The sequence below is a fragment of the Pelophylax lessonae genome (genome assembly GCF_965119305.1).
Source record: "Pelophylax lessonae genome assembly, chromosome: 6".
Classification (NCBI taxonomy): domain Eukaryota; kingdom Metazoa; phylum Chordata; class Amphibia; order Anura; family Ranidae; genus Pelophylax; species Pelophylax lessonae.
Window position 1 is genome coordinate 23,885,178 of NC_138773.1, and position 20,185 is coordinate 23,905,362.

The window sequence follows — 20,185 nt, forward strand, 5'->3', positions numbered from 1 at the left end:
TAACAATGCTATACGTATATGGGATCGACCCGGCGTCCCGTCTGAGAAGCATTGAGGGTACTCACTAACTGTAGGTGTGGCCTAGGTCACAATGCGTGGATGGACCCCCCCACAGAAGGGGTCTCAGCCAAAACAAAGGTATATCACTTAATTAGGTATGCCGAGGGCCGGGTGGGGGGGGGTTGGGTTTGACAGGAAATCAGGGTAAGTAGGAGATGGTCGTGGGGGGGAGGTAAGAGCAAGTGCCCGGAGAGAGCCTTGAACCCCCCCAGGGGCCCAGGTGGGAAAAGAGGGCCGGTAATGAGGACGCCAAATCAGGTGAGTACAAGGCTGTCGTCAAGGCCTGGTGGTAGGCAATGGTCAATCCAGGGCCACCAGAGCCGTTCATAGGGGGTCAGTTTATCCAACAAAATTGCTTCCGTTTTAGCATGTAGCATGGCTTGGGTAACTCTGTGTAGCATAGCCAGATGACAGAGCTAGGGGGTTTTCCATGCTTTCGCGATGGTTTGCTTAGCAGCAGTCATGACATACAGGTAGAGTTTGATTTGACGGTGGGTGAGGTTAGATTAATATTTTTCCTATTCTTTTTTCTTTTCTATATAATGTTGGAAAATGTTAACAGATCTGTTTCTGCTTTTACTTCTCCCTGGTAGATTCTGTATACTTAACAGATCAAAGTTTAATCCAGCCTATGCATTTTTGTATTAAAAGAGAATAAATCTGTGTTTTTTTTTTCTAATATACACAAGCTTAATAATATGGAATTATTTGTACATATGGGGATAATACGGAACTATTATTATTTCTTTTTTTTGTTATGCTTTCTAAGGGCTCTTTCACACGGGTGTTCCGTATGTCTGTTTTTCATCCCATCCGTTTGCGGATGAAAAACGGACATAATGTATCTCTATGTAAATACATCAGTTTTTCGTCCGTTCCGTTCAGTTCAGTTTTTTGGAACGGAAGAGAACCCTATTTTTTCTTCCGTTCAAAAAACGGAACGGACACAAAAACGGATGTCAGTGGTGTCATCCGCTGACATCCGTATTTACATAGAGATACATTATGTCCGTTTTTCATCCGCAAACGGATGGGATGAAAAACGGGCATACGGACCGGATGACACAAGTGTCATCCGTGTTTGTTGCAAAAAAAAAAAAAAGGACCTGATCGGGCAAAAAAAAAACTGAACGCCCGTGTGAAAGAGCCCTAAATGTAATAATGTAATACAAAATGTATATGGCCGACATATACAGTAGTTGCTTTTTTGCTGATAATCTCTACAAAATGTTTTGATTACTGCAGATGTAACGATGTGATACCACTCATAGATGGTGTGGGGGGGGGGGGGCACACAGAAAACATTTTTTTGTGGCTTTACTGAACTCTTAGACAGAAAAAAAAACAACCAAAGCAGAAAAAAAAAACCCACAAAATAATTTTATAGCAGTCTTAATCAAGCAAATATACCCCTACACACACACTGATAGGGAGCTCCACTTTCTCTAGATTGCTATTGCTGTTGAAGGCCAGGACATGAGAAGTTCCAGAGTTGCTATTATTGCTGCCATTGCTGTAAAACAATATACAGTATGTACATTGGGATCTATGTATCATATTACCTAACATTGCTATTCAAAAGTGATTGGTTAGAGTTAGACAATGGACAACTGTAAAACGGTATTTTTTCTCTTTCAATATCTTTTATTATAATTTTCCACAAAATAGTAATACACATACACAAAAAACAAAACAACAAAAAATCAACAAAATGTTGCAATAAAGTTATTGATCATAACATTTTACCTACAACACACAACAAAAAAAAGGGGGGGGGGGGAAGGACAAGGAGAGAAATAGGAAAGAGGGAACCTTCCATCCAACTCAGTTTAATCGTCAACCAATGGGGTTTCCATATATATATATATATATATATATATATATATATATATATATATATATATATATATATATATGCTCATTATCTTCGATCTATCATCACTAGATGTCGATCTTATAATAAAGGAGAGACTTGTTCCTCATAGCACATTCACGTTTTACCTCATGATCAATAAATTCATTACTGCTAACCAATCCTTACATTAACAGACGTACCATATCTAATCCATTGTTACCAAACATCTTAGATTATTCAACCATGGATTCCATCTAGCTACAAATATTTTCTTTGCCGAACTTATAATAGCCATAATTTTTTCCATCTCACATTGCTGATTGAGTAATGTAACGATATCAGATGGAAATGGTATCTCCTGAGATTTCCATCTTCTTGTGATTAAGAGTTTTGCCGCTAATAAAAGATGTAAAATCACTACTCGATACTTTATAGGTATCTCATGGATGTTTAGATGCAGGATCGCCATCTCGGGGCTTGGAATTATGTTTTTTTCCACAACTTCTGAGATCATAGAAAATATTCTGTTCCAAAATGCTCTAATCAATTTACACTCCCAAACTATAGGGAATAGCGTCCCTTGTTGACCACACTCTCTCCAACATAATGCTGGAGTTAACCACTTAAGGACCGAGCCTATTTTTGACACATTTTGTTCACAAGTTAAAATCAGTATTTTTTCCTAGAAAACAACTTAGAACCCCCAAACATTATATATATTATTTTAGCAAAGACTCTGGAGAATAAAATGTCGGTCATTGCAATAATTTTTGTCACGCGGTATTTGCGCAGCGGTCTATAAAGCGCCATTTTTTTGGAAAAATTTTGAAAAATCACATTTCACTGCATTTAAAAAATACTAAACAGTAAAGTTAGCCCATTTTTTTTGTATATTGTGAAAGAACATGTCACGCCGAGTAAATAGATACCCAACATGTTACGGTTTAAAATTGCGCCCCCCTGTGGGATGTCGACAAACTACGGTCAATAGAGATCTCAATCTGCGACGCTTTAAATTTATTTAACGGTTACCAGTTTAGAGTTAGAGTGTAGCTCTTTTTTTAAAATTATTGCTCACACTCTGGCGATCGCGGCGATACCTCACATGTGTGGTTTGAACAGCGATTTCATTTGCGGCTCGACTTGCGTATACGTTTTTTTTTGTGCGCGAGCTAACGGTGACGGGGGCGGCTAAATTTTTTTTTTTTTTTTTTTTCCCATTTATTTTATTTATTTTTTTAACTTTATTACAGTTTTAAAAAAAAAAAAAAATCTGATCACTTTTATTGCTGTCACAAGCAATGTAAACATCCCTTGTGACAGCAATATGTCGTGACAGGTACACTTTATGGAGGGATCGAGGGTCTAAAAGACCCTAGACCCCTCCACTACACTTCCCTGTATGCAAAACGCCAAAAACGGCGTTTTTGCATACAGCCGATTTTCAAATTTGCCGCCTTTTGCGGCACAGTAACCCGGAAGTGACGTCATGGACGCCGCCTCCGGGTTACGTCAACGGAGCCCCGATCGATGCTGTTTCCGGCATTCATCGGGACTCCATCCAGCCGGCGGACGTGCCGGCTGGGTGCTCGGGGCTCCCGGTGGGACGGGAGCCCCGAGCAAAGCCACGGAAGGCGGCGGGAGGGGGGGGGACGTCCCCTCCCGCCCCCCCGGGTACCGATCGAGCGGCTCCCGAGCCGCATCGGTCGGTACCGACGGAAAGCCAACCGCCGGCTTCAAACCACGGTACCGGAATGATGCCTCTAGCTAGAGGCATCATCCCGGTACACTACCGCAAAGTTTACTGACGTAGACCTACGTTAGTATGCGGTAAGTGGTTAAGGGGTAAAATTTGGACAATTTAGTGGGTGTCAAATACCAAAAATTTTAATTTTTTTTATATAATTCCCAATAATTAGTACATTTTGAGGAATGAATATGTGTAAGCAAAAGCTTTTAGCCAATTCATTTCCGGAAAGGTTTTCCCCAATAATTTTTCCCATTTAAGAACAGTGGTGACTTTAGAATAGGTGTTATGCTTGTTCAATATATCGTAAATAATTGAAATACCATTGGCAGTAGCCAAGGGTGCTTGATTCAACTTATATATAGAAATTGGTAATTTAACATATAAAAGGAGACTATTTTTCCGTAGGAAGGAAAATATTTGATAATGGCTCAAAAAAGCTGACGGTGGTATTCTATACTGGTGGATAAAATATTAAAAGGGATAAATCCCTGTTTCATTATACTGATCTTTCAAGCTATTAACACCCTTTCTCAGCCACAGTTTTATATCAACATTTGAGATGAAGTACGTGAGAACTGACAGGGGAGTAGTGAGTTCACATGTTGTCCCATGTTCAAGAGGCGGGTAAAATACTTCTGCCCACGTTGTGTAGGCAGTTTGCACTGTAATAGACCGGATATTGGGCATAGCAGCTCCAATCATTACAGCTATAATTGTGGCCCTAAGATTTTGCTGATTACAATCATCCGTCTCTAATCCCACCCACAGTTTGTGCTGTACAGGAGTCCACCAATACTTCAGTTAATCTAATACAGCTGCTTTATAATATGCAGAAACCCAAGGAACTCCCATCCCGCCATGCCTCCTATGTCTCCTCATAATGAGGGACGAACATCGGGGTGGTTTTCCTTCCCATATAATTTGATTAAAGTACTTTTGAACAGAGACACAATATTGGGGTGGTAAGGGAATTGCCAACGTACGAAACAAATAAAGTAGTTTAGGAAGTATAAGCATTTTTAACATAGCCACTCTACCTGCTACAGTCAAATCTTGAACCTTCAGTTTTCCAATTTGTCATGACAAAGTGTCCAAAAAGGGTTTATAATTGTAATCATAAAGTTGGGAAATGGATGAGGTTAAATTAATCCCCAGGAATGATATATACGAAGACCATGTAAAGGAAAATTTTCCGGCTATATGTTTCTGTACTGACAAGGGAACATTAAGACCCATAATCTGTGATTTTGTAATATTTAATTTGTAATATGATACTGCACTAAAATCATTTATCATTTTCTCTACTTCTATTAAAAATGACGCTGGATTTGTAATGATTAGCATGACATCATCAGCAAATAAGCTAATCTTGTGTTCAACTTCAGCAACTTTCCACCCTGTTATCTTCACGTTGCTCCTAATACTCTGAGCAAAAGGCTCCATAAGCAACGCAAAGACAACTGGTGAGAGGGGACATCCCTGCCTAGTCCCATTGGTTATCCCAACCGGGTTAGATAATATTCCTGATGTGAGCACATTTGCTGTTGGACTAGAATAAAGAGCCATTATATATTTTTTTAACCAACCCACAATCCCAAATGTATGCAGCACCGGCTGCAAATATCCCCAATGGATCCTGTCGAACGCCTTCTCCGCATCCAAAGAAAGTAGCAGGGAAGGCGTCCGACAGGTTCCCATCCGTGTCAGCAGATTCAAAAGTCTTCTTGTGCCATCAGGAGCCTGCCGTCCTGGCACAAATCCCACCTGATCTGCATGTACCAACTGGGGTGAAAACTTCTGCAATCTACTTGCCAAGAGCTTGGCAAAGATTTTAATATCTACATTTAATAAGGCGATTGGCCTATAAGATGAAGGGTCCTCAGTATCGTTTTTTTGCTTGGGGATTGTAACAAATAATCCCTTCAACATTTCAAATACTGATTTTAAGTGGGGAGCTACTTCTGTAGATAAACTTTTATAGAATTCATTGGGAAACCCGTCCTCCCCCGGTGATTTCTGATTGGGGAGTTTGATGATAACTGAGCTAATTTCCTGAGTTGAGAATAGTTGTGATATTGAGCTCAATTGATCCTTTGTAAGTTTAGGTAGCGAAATCTGTGCCAAATAGTTTAAGATAAACTCTGTGGTAGGTTGGGGGATAGTTGTATCCTTTTGGAGATCATATAATGACTGATAATAATCTGCAAAAGTGTTGGCAATATCTCTAGGGTTTGTTAACCTCCTATGTGAGTGAGGGTGTAGAAGTGCTTCTATTTTATTACCAAGTTGTTTAGTTTTCACTTTTTGAGCTAACCAGTACCCCACCCTGTTGCCCAGGCCATACTCTTTAGCTTTAAGAACCTTCAGGTGATATTCCTGTTTATTTAACCGGTTGCCGACCGCCGCACGACTATATACTGCGGCGGTCAGCCCCGGCCAGGCAGAGTGACGTACCGGTACATCACTTGCCTGTCACTTCCTTGTGAGCCAATAGCGGGCGAGCGCGCGCCCATGGAGGCGCGCGCCCGCCGCGGCTCGTTCACAGGGAAGTTAGTGCGTGTGACCGGCGGACCCGATGTCCGCCGGTCACTCGCCGATCGTTGGTACAGAGGGAGAAAGTCAGGCGGCTGATGTAAACAAGCCGCCTGTCATTCTCCCCTGTGTAGAAACAGTGTTCAGATGGTTCTACTATGTAGGACCGTTGATCACTGTTCCTACACTAGTAGCCACAGCCAATCACAGTAGAAAGCACACCCCTAGGGACACACTTAACCCCTCCCTCCCCAATAAAGTTAACCCCTTCCCTGCCAGTGTCATTTTGCAGTAACAGTGCATATGTATAGCACTGATTACTGCAGTAATGTCACTGGTAACCCCAAAAGTGTTAAAAATGTCAGTCAAGGGTCCGATCTGTCTGCCGCAATGTCGCAGTACTGCAAAAAAATCGCAGATCGCTGCCATTACACGTTAAAAAAAAACCACCAAAAATGACAGAAATCTTTCTCTTAGTTAGTAATAACTTTTGCGCAAACCAATCAAAATGCGCTTTTTGTGATTTTTTTTTTTTTCTTACCAAACATATGTAGCAGAAAACAAATTGGCCAAAAATGTTAAAAAATTTTGATTTTTACATTTTTTTGGGGGGGAATTTCATATAAAAAAATGTGAAAAATATTGTTATTTTTGCAAAATTTATGCTCTTCTTTTGTTTATAGCGCAAAAAGTAAAAATCACACAGGTGATCAAATACCACCAAAAGAAAGCTCTGTTTGTGGGAAAAAAAGGACGTCAAATTAGTTTAGGTACAGCGTCGCACGACCACGCAATTGTCAGTTAGTCGCACAGCGCCGAATCGCAAAAAGTGGCTCAGACGTAAGACAGCAAAATGCTCTAGTGGTAAAGTGGTTAAGCAGCCAAATCCTCCGGGCTTAAGTGTTTAACAAAAGTAACCTTAGTTCTTGTCTAAGTTTCAGTATAGTCTGTGTACATTGTGGAGTAGGATTTTCTTTATTTGTTTTTTCCCCCAAAGCTATTCTATCGAGAATATCTCCTATCTTTTTTTCCCTCTGGCGATTAATATATGATGACATTTTAATCAAAATGCCCCTCATATATGCTTTATACGCATTCCATAATACAAATTTATTAACTTCTGAGTTGTCATTATATTTAAAGTATTCCCTATGCTCATGAATCATTTTTTTGGCACAGATCGATATTCTGAAGTAGAGATGTATTCAATCTCCATCGTGGGGACGGAGTTTTAGACAATTTATCATCCACCATCAAAATAATCGGTGCATGGTCAGACCATCCAGCCGTACCAATTTCAGCTCTTTGAATATTTTGTAGCATCCTCTTGTCTGTAAGGAAAAAGTCTATTCGAGAGTAAACAGAATGAACAGGAGAAAGAAAAGTATAATCTCTTTCAGCTCCATGTATAGAGCTCCAAATATCAAATAGTTCATATTTTGCCATTAGAGGGAGTATAGATTGCATTGTTCTTCTAGTGGGGTTTGAAGTATCCACATTTATGTCTAAGATTGTATTAAAGTCCCCTCCAATCATTAAAGCACCTTTCCTCTCCTCCATGGTTTTTCTTAGTAGGGGTGATAAGAATCTACGTTGGCCTGTATTTGGAGCATAGAGATTTAACAATGTAAAAACTGAGTTATTGAGTTTGCATATTAATATTATATATCGTCCCAAGTGATCATGTATATTGCAGATGTGTTCAAATTTCAAAAACTGTATTTTTTACTGGTACAGAGTTCAGTGGAGCCTGCAGTGTTAAGTGTTAGGCTACATGTACAAGGGATGTTGTAAAAAGTCCTTTGAACGATTTTAAAACGTCCATTGTGTCGCGTTTGCAGCCGCATTTAGTGGGCGTTTGCGCTCAGAACCGTTTCTAGAGGTCAAAAAATCATTCCCCTTTAAAATGGAAAAACGCGAGCGCTAAATGCGGGTGATCGCGTTTGGTCGTGTTTTGCGTTTGGAATGCCGGTAAACACACGTTTTGAACGTCCTGAACGCAAATATTTGCTTTCCAAAAAACGACACTGAACTCAACTGCCTCTAAATGACTGTAAACGACCAGTGTACATGGACAGATAAGAAAACATTGAGGTGGGTTCAGGGGCTTCTGAAAAAAAGCCCAACTGCTCAAAAATGTCCGTTTACAAGTTGCAGTGTACATGAGGCCTTACTAAACCCAGGACTCTGCAGTCACTATAGCTGCTCTCCCACAGTACACAGAACATGGAAATGCAATTATTTTAGTAAATATAAACTGCTAAATACCTTTTCTCATCAGCAGTATATAGCAGTCTTGTGACTTCTATCAGTGTCTGGTTAAAGCTTGTAGGAGGCGTTTTCATCCTACTCTGACTCTCCTATGAGGCTGCATGACCCCTGACCCTCTGTCTGGACAGTGCTGATCATGTGCACCCTCTCAAGAAAAACAAAAAACAAAACTCTCTAGCAATATACCAATATACACCAAAGTGAGCATGTGTAGTGTGAACTCAAGACCCTGTACTGTCAGGAGATAGACTGGGGACATTGGGGACATTGGAAGAAGGGGAGGATCAGCGAACACAGGCTCAAACAGCCTGTTTACACAATGCACAGTATTAACCCCTTAGGTTCCACAGAGTACGACAAGCATGCTTTACTGCATATATAGACAGATTTTTCAGTTGTGGGTTTATTAACACTTTGACAAAATATTAGTTCTTTGATTTCCATGCTATGACTTGCCACACACATTTTTTTTTTTCTTTTTCTCCTGGAAACCAAATTTTTACACCTACCACCGCGGCCTGAACATTTTGCCAACAACATTTATCATCTCCTTTCCCACGTTGCCAACACCGTTTATCACATTCTTTCCCACGTTGGCAACACCGTTCATCGTTTTTTTTCCAGCATTGTCAACAGCTAGTCCGATGCCAGTAAATACACCCAGCTCCTTGAACGGCTCTTCCTGTTTCACAATTAATTTGTGTTAACACATTGCAAATCACTGTATATCAGCAAAGATGCACACATAAAGAATAAAATAATGCTGTGTCTAAATATTTCTTTACTACAATACTAAAAACTGTAATAACTGAAATAAAATGTGAAAAAAAATGTTTCTGCACTATCCCTGTGTATTCACCACCTATTACTCAACTCTATAGGAAGCAGCTAGCACCAATATGCATCCAACCACCTGTACAAAATGCAGTAAATATATATAGTCACAACAAAGTGCAGCGCTCTCCTTCAATAAAGTGCATTCAAACTATAAATATCTGAAAACAGTGTAAATGTGAGTCCATCTTTTCTTTAAAAAAAAAAAAAAAAAAAAATATATATATATATATATATATATATATATATATATATATATATATATATATATATATATGTATACAATCCATCAATAAATTATTCAATGTCCGTGAAGTAAAAAAGTAAATGCTCGTTTTTACTTCTGAACTGTGAGTACATTTTTATATGGAAATACTTTTTATTAGCGATTTGCACTATGTTTTTTTTTCCTCTTGCCTCCTAAATGACTGATACCATGCTAAGAGTTTCTGAGAGCCACAGATTTGGAGTGTACGGCCAGTGGGAGCGGTGCCACTTATAAAACTGCAAAGTGCATATAGACCTCCTTTAATTAGTGAGGTCCATTGAAGCAGGTGAGAAGACACCCAGGTGGGGCGAAGGGCACTGTGGTAATCAGAGGAAATTACTGAAGAGTTTCTGGCGTAAGTGACTGCAACTCTTTTTCTCTATTGACAGACGCAGCTCCATATTCTTCTTGGCCATTGGGTTAGGCTGCCCCCTACAGGAGTAGGACACTAGGCAGGAAAAATCTTTACCACGCCTATAGGGCAGTCCCTGCAGGCATACACCCACACACTCTGCTATAGGATTCAGTTTGCTTCTGCCTAGTTTAGGAGTGGGACCTAGTTCCCAGCTGGGACTTCGGTCTTAGTTTGTCTTTTTTATTTTAAAGGGAACCTTTGTTAAAAATTACATTTTTTTAGCTAGTTAGGTTCCTGAGAGAACTGCAGTCAACAGCCGGACTGGGTTTAGGACTGGATATCCTAAATCCTTAAGGTCTCCCAGCCCGGCCAGGGAGGTTATAAGTTATAGCCCACCGCTAGGCATCCCACGAAAATGGACGGGGGCTGGCCTATGAGTGAAACACCTCGCCGGAACGCACACGACCTGGTTCGGCCTGAGTCGCAGCGTACCCCTTGGCTGTCAGCAACCCCACCCCAAGTGGAGAGGTATTCTGTCCAGAGTGGTGCCCACCCAATGTCGTTGGTATGGTGAGTAGTGTCCCACCATAGCTCTGGTGGCCTTGGGGCAGACGTGGGCCCTTCCCTGGGAAGGTTTCGGAACCTCGGGTACCCCTCATTCCCCCTGGCCTCTCGATATGTACAAGGCTCCCCCAAGGCTCCCTCCCAACTATCATAGAGGTCCCTACCTCAGTCAGCGACGGGGTCTATAGTGGATCCGCTGGGGGGGGTTAATCCTGGTGGGGGTACCGGGGCCCCCCGATGCCACTAATCATTTGGACCACTTAGGGGGCCCTGTTTTTGTGGTTTCCCCATAAGAATGCATTGGGCAGCTATTTTCTCGCAGTCCATAATTACTGGACAGCAGGGAGCAGCTAGGCCTTTACTCTAGTGAATGACCCAGGTACTTCCTCTTCCTGTGAAGATCATTTTTCTACACAGCAGACTGATCCTGTTTTGCTCCATATTGTTTGGTGGTATGTCTGTTGGGGTCCCTGTAGGTCTTCCTCGCTTACCCTGCTATCGGCAGTGCTAGTGGCTGGGACAGCGGTGCGGTCCGTTTTTTTGCAGTTTTCTTAAAGTGACACTGTATTATTCCAAGGTTCATATAGAGTCCCAAAAACAAATTTCACCTATAGATCCCCTCCTTGCAGTTGCGAGGACCTTTGGGTCGCAACCCCCATCTTCCTTAATGGCAGTTTTGGAAAACCTGGCATCAAAGGTGGATTTGGTTTTAAAAAATGCCACTAGTAAAAAGCGCCCTATGCCCTCCCCTGCCTATCCAGTATCATCAGATTCTGATCTAGATATGGCCTCAGCAGACCCATGCCACCCTGAGGGATATGCGTCATCGCACTCGGATGGCGAAGACAATATATTCTCGTCTGCAGCTGCGTGGGAAAGCGCGCTGGTGGAGGCACTTATAGTGTCAGTGTGGGAAACTCTAAAAATGGTGGATGAGTCAGGTACGCAGGTGTCTTTTTGTCACTCGCAAGTCCCAGAAGTCGAGCAAGGTTTTCCCTTGTCCGGAACATTTTGACAAAATTGTCAATGAACAGTGGGGGTGCATCAAACAGATGTTAGTGGTGCCAAAGCATTTTAAAAGGTGGACCGTATCATCGAAGGTGGACCATCCGGTTTTCAGACCAAACAAATCTACTGTGGTCCCGGTGGAGGAGTCCCCAGTTTTTACAGACCCTGTGGATAGATGGATTGAGTCTCTGTCCCGCTACTTTCAAGTGATAGCGGGCTCAAAACATAAACCGATCTTCGTGATCACTCTGGTGTCCCAGACAATAATGGAATGGGCAAAGTTAATAAAAGGTGACCTAGAAACAGGGCAGCTCTCCCTGGGTCTGACAGAGCTAATGGACCAAATGGTCCAAGTCCTACTATTTATATGTGATGCGTCGCTAGATGCGGCCCCTCTTGTAGCCAGAGTGTACACGGTGGGGGTAGCTATTAGACGCATGGTGTGGCTAAAAAGCTGGTCTGCAAATCAGGCTTCAAAAAAGGCAGATTTCCCCTTTACAGGAGACCATTTGTTTGGATCCTCATTGGATGAATTAATCAAAGGACTCACAGGTGCGAAGAGTACTCTTCTTCCTTAAGCCGACAAGGGCAAGTCACTGCGTAATAGATGAGGGCCTTATTTTACAGCCCACAGGTGGCCCTTTCGTGCCTCTGGCATGCAGAAAAAAGTATCTAAGCCATTTAGGCCTTCTAGGGGGTCTAAGAAGACATGGGCAGGAAAGCCGAGAGAAGGCCAATCTAGACCTGCAGACAAATCCCCATCTGCATATCTGGGGTGGGGGGATGTCTTTGCTTCTTTACGGAACCATGGACTTCCTTGATTCAGGACAAGCTGATCTGATCGGGTTACAAGATGAAATTCCGGTCTCGACCATTGGACAGGTTCTTCCTGTCCAATCTACGCCTATCTCCAGATCGGTTAAGGGATCTATGAGAGGCGGTACAAGATCTGCTGTTGCAAGGGGTGATTGTGCCGGTTCCCTCTTGGGAACCCTTTCAGGGTTCACTGTGCCCAGGAAAGAAGGCAAAGTGCATCCAATCCTGGACTTCAAGGCTCTAAACCGCTTTATGCGGGTACAGAAGTTTAGAATGGAGTCCATTTGCACTGTAGTGGTGTCCCTACACCAAGGAGACTTTTTGGCCTCCATTGATATCAAGGACGCATATCTACACATCCCTATTTACGCTGGACACCAGCATTTTCTTCCCTTTACTGTAGGAGAGGAGCATTATCAATTTGTGGCGTTACCCTTTGGTCCTGCCTCCGCCCCCAGGGTCATCACTAAAGTAATGCGGTACTGGGGTACCTGGACAATCTCCTCTTAAGAGCAGATTTGCATTCAGTCCTGTTGGGCGACTTGACAATCACTGTACGGACTCTGCAAGTGTTTGGTTGGAACACCAATTTAAAAAAATCTGCTCTGGTACCATCCTCAAAACTAGATTATATGGGCCTGACTCTGGACTCCGCTTCGGCGAGGGTTTTTCTTCTCCCGGACAAGCTGCAAAAGTTGCAGGGGGCGATTAGTTTACTGTTATCCAGCAATCTGTCCTCTCTGTGGACTTGCATGTGAGCCTTAGGTCTGATGGTGTCGACCTTCGAGGCGGTTCCATTTGCTCAGTTCCACACGAGACCCTTACAAAGGGAAATTCTTGTCAAATGGAACAAAGATCCAAAGTCCTTGGACACTATGATTCGGTTGAGTCACAACACAAAGACTTCTCTTCTATGGTGGCTTCACTCATTAGCACTATGCCAGGGCAAGTCCTTTCTCCCCTTGTATTGGACTGTGGTAGTGATGAGCCGAACACCCCCCTGTTCGGTTCGCACCAGAACATCTCGAACAGGGGAAATGTTCTAGCGAACATACACATGAAAAATTACAAGTCCTCATTTTAAATTCTTAAATGCAAGTGACTATAAATCACCCGCTGGCCAGGGGATTCAGAACCACAACCTCTCACTTGCAAGCCCAGTATTCTACCACCTACACCACTATCAAGCTTGCTGATTAAGCTAACACTATCCCTGCCTAACTAACTTCAATATCACCCTATACACAATGCACTTAGCAGAGAGAAAGATTTGTGCTTTTTACAGGTTAGGCTAATTAGCAGACTTGCCGGAGGTGTAGGTGGTAGAATATCGGACTTGTAAGTGAGAGGTTGTGGGTTTAAATCCCTTGGCCAGCGGGGATTATTTTTAATTATAGATTTCTATTAAAAATCTATATATTTCATTATCGTTTATTATAATGAAATTACTGACATCACAGGGGTGGAGACAATTAATAGGTTTTAATTAAAATCCATAATTAATATTAATCACCCACTGGCCAAGGGGTTCAAACCCACAACCTCTCACTTGCAAGCCCAGTATTTTACCACCTACGCCACTGTCAAGCCTAATTAACCTGTCACTCTCCTTGCCTAACTAACCTCTATCTCGCACACCTGGTGTCCCCGCCCCTTCTGATGCGACGTCAGTAATTTTTCCACTGAACCTGAGCAGTGGATTCTGGGGGGCTGGTGACGTCAGATCCCTATAAAATAGCTGTCACACTCAAAACAGATCATTATGCAGGATGCCTCAGAAGAGGCAAGAGTGTTGTTTTTTTTTATATATTTTTCGGGCACGGACAGTATTTTTTTATTTTTGAATAAAGGAGTTGTCAAAGACTCCTGTCTTTATTATTTTTGTACACTTTTTTGGTGAATGGGTAGGGGTATGATGTACCCTATATCCATTCACATGGGGGGGCGGAATCTGGGGGTCCCTTGTTAAAGGGGGCTTCCAGATTCCGACAAGCCTCCCCCCCACAGACCTCCACAACCAAAGCCACGGTTGTCGGGAAGAGACCCCTGTCCCCATCAACTTGGGGGCAAGGTTCTTTGGGGTGGGGGGGCATGTGGCCTAGTATGGTGCAGGAGGGGGGCGTTCGCTCGTCCCCACCCCCATCCTGTCCAGCCGGCCGTGTGCTCGGATAAGGATTTGGTATGAATTTTAGAGGGAACCCCACGCCGTTTTTTTAATTTTTTTATTTTGGCATTGGGTTCCCCTTAAAATCCATACCAGACCCTGAAGCTCATCACTAGACTGTGGTAACCACAGACGCCAGCCTGTCTAGGTGGGGAGGGGTACTGGGGAAGCTGTGTGTCCAGGGGTCCTGGACAGTAGAAGAGTCCAGACTTCCAATTAATATTCTGGAACTCAGAGCGATAAAGCTTTGCCTGAGTCACTTGACAAATTGCTTACAGGGTTTTCCAGTCCGGATTCAATCGGACAATACCACGGCCGTGGCTTACATCGATCATCAAGGGGGCACCAAGAGTGTCTTGACAGCCCAGGAGGTGGCTGAGATCTGGAAATGGGCAAAAAATTTTGTTCCAGCCCTTTCCGCAGTGTGCATCCTAGTTGTGGAAAACTGGCAGGCGGATTACCTGAGTCGTCAGGTGTTGGATCAGGGGTAATGGTCTCTGCACCCTGAGGTGTTTCACCTCCTGTGTGTCCGGTGGGGGACACCCCATGTCAACCTGTTCGCTTCTTGACTCAACAAGAAGGTTCAGAGGTTTGTAGCCAGGTCACGGGATCCTCTGGCCGACACCACAGATGCACTGGTGGCTCCTTGGGCTGATCTATGAGTTCCCTCCGCTGAAACTCCTGCCAAGGCTTCTGTGCAGAATAGAGATGGAAGGGATTCTGGTCATTCTGGTGGCCCCAGACTGGCCTCGTCGGTCTTGGTATGCAGATCTGGTAAGGTTGGTCACCGATGCTCCTTGGAGACTTCCTCTCAGGGAAGATCTGCTGTCTCAAGGGCCGATCTTCCATCCTGCTTTACAGTCGCTGGCTTTAACGGTGTGGCTGTTGAAAGACAGGTATTGAAGGACAGGGGTCTTTCTGATTCCGTGATTCCTACACTGTTGAAGGCCAGAAAGTCTACTTCCAGGAAGATCTAACATCTTATGTGGAAATCGTACATCTTATCGTATGAATCGCTGAAGGTGCATCCTCACCTTTTTTCGGTGGCTAGGATTTTGACCTTTCTTCAAAAAGGGGTTGAACAGCAGTTGACCTTGGACACTATCAAAGGCCAAGTGTCAGCTTTGGCTGTTTTCCAACGTCCTTTAGCTACGCATGCCTTGATTCACACTTTTATACAAGGGGTTCGCCATATGGCTCCTTCGAGGCGATCCCCGCTACCTCCGTGGGATCTTAACTTGGTATTGTCTGTTCTTTAAAACCTCCTTTTGAGAACATTGGGGAGATTCCTTTGCTTACACTGTAACAGAAGGTTGCGTTTTTGGTGGCTATTACTTCTGGCCACAGAGTATCTGAATTGGCAGCTCTATCCTGCTGTTCACCTTATCGGGTGGTCCACAAGGATAAAGTGGTACTTCAACCTAATCAGTTGTTTCTTCCTAAGGTGGTTTCTGGTTTCCATTTGAATGAAGAAATTGTGCTGCCTTCACTCTGTCCTAAGCATCCCAGGGAAATTGCCTTGCATTCTTTGGATGTGGTTTGGGCAAATAAGTGTAGCCTCCTACAAGGTAGGTGCTAGGTAAAGCAAAGTGGGCCTTTGGCTGCCTAACAGCAGGGCCATGATTTTCAGCTGGGCTGTCATGTCTCCCAGGTGTGGCTATTGAGACTGGGGAGACTCCCCACTGTGCTCTATGAGAGGGTTCTCATTGGGCAGTGGAGGAAACCCAGCCAATGGCACACTCAGGCCTGTATCTACCACAGAAAGGCAGATTGTGCTGCACAGCATTCTGGGAGTGGGTATAAGTTTGAGGGGAGCACATGACGCAACATCTTTGGAGGGAAGCAGAGTCCCAGGAGGAAGAGTACCGCTGTCTCTCCTCCTGTCAGTGAAATCGGGTGTCCCAGGCGGCTTGCCTGAGGGGAGAGAAGGCTGAGCTGAGTTGCAGAGAGGATCCAGTGTGGAGGACCAGCGGAGAGAGAGGGGTCCAGTTTCAGGAAAGCATTTCCAGTTTGTGAAAACTACCCCCTGGGGGGTCTGCCTAGAGAGAGAGGGGACCACTCCGGTGAAGGTCATGGGGATCCAGGAGCTAGCTAGCCAGTGCAGGAGCAAATGTAAAGGGGGTGCCAGTGTTGACCCTGAATGGAAGTAGAGAGGGTGCCAGTGTGTGGACCCTGAAGTGTAGAGGGGGTGCCTATTGAGAGGACCCTGAAGTGTAGAGGGGGTGCCTAGTGAGAGGACCCTGAAGTACAGAGGGGGTGCCTAGTGAGAGGACCCTGAAGTACAGAGGGGGGTGCCAGCATTTGGGCCTTGAAGTGTTAAAGTGTACAGCATGCCGTGTGCAGCGTACAGTGTTGAGAGCTGCAGCAGTACAAGCAGTATACAGAGGCTACCTCAGTCAGCAAGGACTGGAGGGAGCAGTATTCGGGACTTTTGAGCTAATCAGAGTGTTAGAAGTCAAGTTCAAGTACAGTTCAGCAAGTCCGTGTTTTTCAAGCGCCAGCAAGCGTTGGTCGGCATCCAGCCGGCATCAATACAGCGCTGAAAGGCATTTTTCTTCAAAGTGTCCCATTTGTACCTAGTTGAGCCAGAGGAATATCCCACTCATTCCCTTCTCCCATCCCCAATATCAAATAAACAAAACAAACCAAAGATGCCAGACTAGTCTTTGACTCCAATCTCACACTTGGGTATTCAGCTTAAACGGGCTGCTGGCGTTTTCGGTAACAATGGCAGACCCTCATCAGGCCCAATGCCTGGAAATCCTGCTACATAAGGTTTAACTTGGCAGCTACTGAATCTTTCAGGAAATCAGACTCTCTCTTTGTCCTCACCGAAGGACCTCGATTGGATTGGCTGCATCTGCTGTGACCAAATCCAGATGGATCAGGCAGACGGTGGTACAAGCTTATTCACTAAAGAGTCGGGTTCCACCTTTCCCTGTGAAGGCGCATTCTACTAGGGTGCTGGGTGCCTCTTGGGCTTTTTGCCATCAGTAATGCAAGTTTGCAAGGCGGCAACTTGGTCGTCTGTGCACACATTCACGAAATTCTACAAAGTAGATCTGTTGGCATCTTCAGATGCTTCTTTTGGCTGTAAGGTTTTGCAGGTTGCTGTGTAAAGAGAACATTCTCTCTTTGAGGGTGTATGTTGTTTCTAGGTGAGCTCCAGTTGTTCCTGGTTGAGCTCCATGTTCACTGGTTGGCTAAGTTTAGCCTTTTTTGGGGGGAATTACATTCTTTTCTGCATTTTCCCACCCCTCATGCAAATACTGCTTTAGGATGTCCCAATGGTCAAGAAGAATATGGAGCTGCGTCTGTCAATGAACGATAGAGAGAACTGGATTTTTGACTTACCGTAAAATCCTTTTCTCTGAAGTTCATTGACAGGCACAGCACCCGCCCCTCTAATTATGAGTGGGATGGAGTTTTTTTTCTTCTAAACACTGCTTGCAACAAAACTGAATCCTATAGCAGTGTGTGGGTGTATGCCTGCAGGGACTGCCCCATAAGGGTGGTAAAGATTTTTCCTGCCTAGTGTCCTACTCCTGTAGGGGGCAGCATAACCCAATGGTCAAGAAGAATATGGAGCTGCCTCTGTCAATGAACTTCAGAGAAAAGGATTTTACGGTAAGTCAAAATTCAATTTTTTTCACGGACATTGAATCATTTATTGATGGATTGTATATGTGTGTGTATGTATATATATATATATTTAAAAGAAAAGATGGACTCACGTTAATTTATTATATATAGATGATTTTTACACTGTTTTCAGATATTTATTTATGCACTATAATTAGAATGCACTTTATTGAAGGAGGATAATGAAAACTCTTCCCACATTATTCCTGTGGCATTTATTATGGACCCAGATACACACAGAGGCTACAGCGTACATATGCTGAATTAATTAACAAGCACATTACACAATAGAATTTGATTGAACAATTATGTAGTACATGGGCCTGCCTGACTGAATACAAATTGATTGTATAGTTAGGTAGTATCTCATTTTGCACAGCTTAGCACACATGTTACAATCTTATAGAACAATCTGCTGTATGTACAATCTCTTTTTGATTTACCGAAATCATGTAATACAAGCACCTCCTAAACTCTCTGATTACTTTGTATCTAATCAGACAGGCCCTTGCACTAATTTGTAATTGTGGAGAATCTAATTGAGATTGTACAGTCAGATTAGAATGTGTGTCAAGTTTAACAGAGATTTCATGAAGATTATACAGTCAGATTGTGTGTGTGTATGATGAGCATTAAATGTATTTGTTTTCTCCCCAGTGTCATTCCTTTGTAACCACTTCACAGGACCTGCATTAGGGTCCTTTCACATGAGCTCTGCGCCCAACAGACTCTGTTTTGCTCAGCAGGGATTGATCCGCCGATCTCTGCTGAGCATGGGGGTGACAGCTCCGTCTCCGCTTACTTTGCAGAGACGGAGCTGTCAGAGCCCCATTCTCCTCAATGGGAGATCGGATGAAAATGGACCGCCTGTCCGTTTTCATCCGATCTTATCCTGCAGATGGATGGAAAATAGGGTTTCCATCCATTTGTATTTCATGGATCACATTGGATCAGAGAGCAGCGGGTGTCAGCAGACATATCACAGCTGACATCCGCTGCTCCATAGAGGTACATGGAGCATCGATCAGGCCCACCTGAAAAAATTGGCAGGCAGACCTGATCGGAAAGCCCGTGTGAAAGGGGCCTTGAGTGTGTTCCTTTGATTAAATAATAAAAGGTAAATATCTGTGCCAATTTGGTTTGTTAGCTCTATTACTGCTCAAAAGCTGCCAGGGTTCCCAACTGTCTGTAAATTTACGGCCAATTTTTATGTTGTTTGTAAATGTTCGTTATGGACAGTGGTTGGCCGTAAAAAATATGGCCATGGGCTTCAGAACTGTACAAAACATCTTTTGTACTTGATAAAAAAGTTTTTGCACAATTGGTTCTGTTGTGATATTGCAAGCAGGTTTATTTTGCTTAGGTTATTATCACCTGCGTAGTAATATTTTTTTGCATGTTTTGTACTATATAGCATGGGTCAGAGGAGCACAGGCAACTAACAAAGGCATGGAGGAAGTCATAAAAGCTTTGGTTCAGGCTAACCCAAGGCCAGCAGGAAGCTGCATAGGTGCAAATACAGGCCCAGCAGGAGGCCACTCAGGTGCAATTATAGGCTATGCAGGAGGCCACTCGGGTCACTCTGGCACAACTACAGATGCCCATAGAAGCCATCCATTTCCATCAGGAAGTTCAGGAATAATAGGAACAGGTCTTCATGGAAGCCAATCATCACCATGAGGAAGTTCAGACATGCCAGAAACAGACCTTGGCTCTGTTGATACAGGCACTGTAGCTATAGGCTCAAAAGACTATAAAGACTCAGTTGACCACTGTAACGGATCACCTGAAGACAGTTGTTGACCCTATCAGCCCAGTGATAGTGAGGTACAGACATTTTTTTTTTTACTTGACTTCCCACGATGATGTGGAAGCCTATTTGACCACTTTTGAGTGCATGGCTGAGAGAGAGGGATTTCCTCCAAACTGTGAGCCAGCCTCATCACTCTTCATTTCTATCTGGGGAGATTTAAAATGCTTATTACAATTCACTGGTGGCTGATGAAACTAAAAAGAAGGAGGTCATAGCTTGCCTTGAGGTAACACTTGCTGAAAGTGTCATGTAG